The sequence below is a fragment of the Mus pahari genome, chromosome 9 (genome assembly GCF_900095145.1).
Source record: "Mus pahari chromosome 9, PAHARI_EIJ_v1.1, whole genome shotgun sequence".
NCBI classification, from domain to species: Eukaryota; Metazoa; Chordata; class Mammalia; order Rodentia; family Muridae; genus Mus; species Mus pahari.
Genome location: NC_034598.1, coordinates 23,029,615 through 23,032,698, shown reverse-complemented (window position 1 = coordinate 23,032,698; position 3,084 = coordinate 23,029,615). Strand labels below are relative to the sequence as shown.

The 3,084-nt window shown below is 44.8% G+C and overlaps 1 pseudogene; it reads right to left on the bottom strand.

Annotated features, from left to right (window-relative positions):
* Nucleotides 1-235: 235 nt before the first annotated feature.
* Nucleotides 236-3,084, bottom strand: part of LOC110326757 — an 8,682-nt pseudogene continuing 5,833 nt past the window's right edge.

Genomic DNA, 3,084 nt, shown 5'->3' with positions numbered 1-3,084 from the left:
AAGCCACACACACACACACACACACACACACACACACCCCACACACACAGTGGCGACAGCAGACGGCTTTTAGGTGAAGTCCTAGGTTTTGTTAAGGGAGGTGGTAACCGGCAATTCTGCTGTCACAGATGCAAGGAGGCAATCTCAATATGAGCGTTCATGCTTCTCCTTAACTCCGATCTTGCAGGAGGAGCTTCTCAGAGACCAACAACTACATGAAGGGCTTGCAGTATTTTTAGTTCAACTTGGCCAACAACTCTTCCAGTTATGGCCGAGCTTTGAACCTTCCCTTGAAGTCTTCAGTGTGCTCCCTCACTGACAATCTGACTCCTTCTGGAAGATTGCTTTGGAGTACTTCCAAGAAAATCTCTGCAAATGCAGCACTCAGATGGCTGATCTGAACCTCCCGCTCATGGGTGGTAAGGACGGAGTCTAGGTCCATTTTGTTGTCTGGCAGCTGCATCACTTCTATGGTTTTGAAGGGCATCGCGCAACTTTCCTCGACTTTGATGGACAGCTAGTTGCAGAGGCGGTGGACACACTGGGCGTAACTTTCTGCCAGACTAATGACATAATCTGTCATGTGGATATTTCAAACCCCATATTCATAATCTGTCCCCACATTAATGGCTCTCACTTCGACTTTTGCTTTCTTCCTTTTGGGCTCTAGCACTCTCACCAAGTGTCTGTATCTTCCGATGCCACGAGTGGGCTTCGTCTTGTAGTGCCGACTGATCCTCAGAATACCGCCTGCAGAAAAAAAACGGGATTCTCTCCCAAACTTCTGAATCTTCGGAGGGAAGAGTCTCGCTTAGAAACTGTATTGGTCCACATGCCAAGCACTTTTCCCAGGGTTCCGCTCACTGCGGCTCCTGAGCAAACCGAAGATCCGCCCTAGCAATCACGACCCCGGGGCTTCTTTAAACACAGCCAGAAAGGTCTTCATCCTGCTCTGCCTTTGTAACTGGCTGCAAAGACTTCCAGCAAGTTAAGGCTACTGTTTTAATCTTTGTGCCTTCCGAATCATACAGGGTCTCTTTTGGTCAACTCTAAATTACAATCTTACAAGGGAGAAGATCTGGGGACTTGTGGTTCTTGCATTAACCATGCTGGTAAAGAGCAGGCTGAAATGGTCCTTTAATTTAGTTGCATATTAAAAAAAAAAAGGAAGAACATATCTGCCTACCATCTGCAGCACTTTCTTGTGCAGCTGAAGACATACTGTCCCTCTCCCGAGAAGAGGACACACTCAGGATACCATCTCAGGATGAGTTCTTCTCTAGCAGAGTCACACTCCCTTTTCCTCAGACTCGAAATGAAGGCTGACCCCTGAGTCTCAGCCCTGAAAGAACATCTCATTTTAGCAACACCGAGGCAAAACAAAAGGAAAATAGACTACTTGCTGTCGACACAAGAAAAGCTATGCCGAACGAAGGTGGAAATACTCAAAACAAGACAGCTGAAGTCATTCCTGTTCCCCTTTCCCATGTGGTATTTATAAACCATCCTACCAAATGGCTGGAGATGGCATTCATAACCCTTTTCTTTTACAAGCCATTCTGTATTCTCTTCACTCTCAGAAAGAGCTTACTAGTTGTAGGGAACAGAGGAAGCCCATAGTGTGGGTTTCCTGAGTGAATGTGCTGTTAACATGGGCATATCTATGTCAACAGCCCTAGCCTCAGCCTCAGAAGGAAATGGTAAAACCTTCCTCCATTCCATGTGTGGATACCAAAAATGTTCATTATGGCTTTCTCCCCCTCTGGGTATTTATGGTCTAAAGACTGTTCCACCTACAGATACCGCTACTACCAAGATTAGCTATGTCTGTGTCCTTGGTCCAGCTATGTATCATAAGTACTGCCTCCTGGCTTATCTGTATGAAATAATCCTGCCTCTCTGTTCAACTGCATATAATAAACATGCTGAGTTTCTAGAGAACTATGATTGCTCCATCAGAGATTCTAGTCCAACCAACCCAAGCATTTGTGTGTGTGTCTGTAGTCTGCCCTTTCTTCATTCCCTTGCCACATCTGTCCCAGAAGTCTGAGGCAAGGAATGGTACCCTAAGAGCGTAAACATTTCCAAGTCCCATACCCTTTCACTCATCTACAGTTTTTGTTGTTGTTGTTGTTGTTTTGCTTTGTTTTATTAAACTCTGTGATAGGCATGGATGATGGTACCATACATTGATTCCAGTCAGCCACATGAGGAGTCCATACTGGCCAGATGCCAGTCTTGACAACCTGTTCAATTAAATTACTACTGTGTCCCTTCATGAAAATTTGGGGCAAGGGAAACCTAAGACCTCCAAACCAGTGGACAAGAAATGAGAAACAAGAATGTTAATATCTATGCCTCTTTCAATCATTTGAATAATAGTGCTAGGAAAGACAGTACCACATACTTGTAAGTCTCCAATTGACATAATTTACCCGATCCTACATGATGTTACTCCAGTCACCAACAATATGACCTCATAGTTAGAACCATAGCTGACTTTTCCAAATGTCATTCCATAGTCAAGTCAGCTGCTTCAGGGTGATAGGTGGCATGCTGAGATCTGGGTGCTCTATGAACATGATTTGTTTTGATAATTTCTATGGCCAGAGGATTCTACTAAGCATCCTATTATGCTGAGTAAAGCATCCTGCATGGAGGATGGCCTAGACTCAAAACAATCATGGACAATGGCTTTGGCAGAAGCAAGGGCGGTAGAGAAGTCATGCCCACATCCAGAGATAATCCTATTCCACAGGAAACAAAGCTCCAACTCATCCATGATGTAAACAATCCAAAGAATCACCTTTCCTGCATCTAACTGTTGGAGACATCCCAGGGAATGGCACCATGCACCTGCTCAGATCCTGTCTGGTGACAGGTTGGACATTCAACATTCATCACTGTCTTAGTCAGGGTTTCTATTCCTGCACAAACATCATGACCAAGAAGCAAGTTGGGGAGGAAAGGGTTTATTTGGCTTACATTTCCATACGGCTGTTCATCACCAAAGGATGCAGGACTGGAACTCAAACAGGTCAGAAAGCAGGAGCTGATGCAGAAGCCATGGAGGGATGTTCTTTA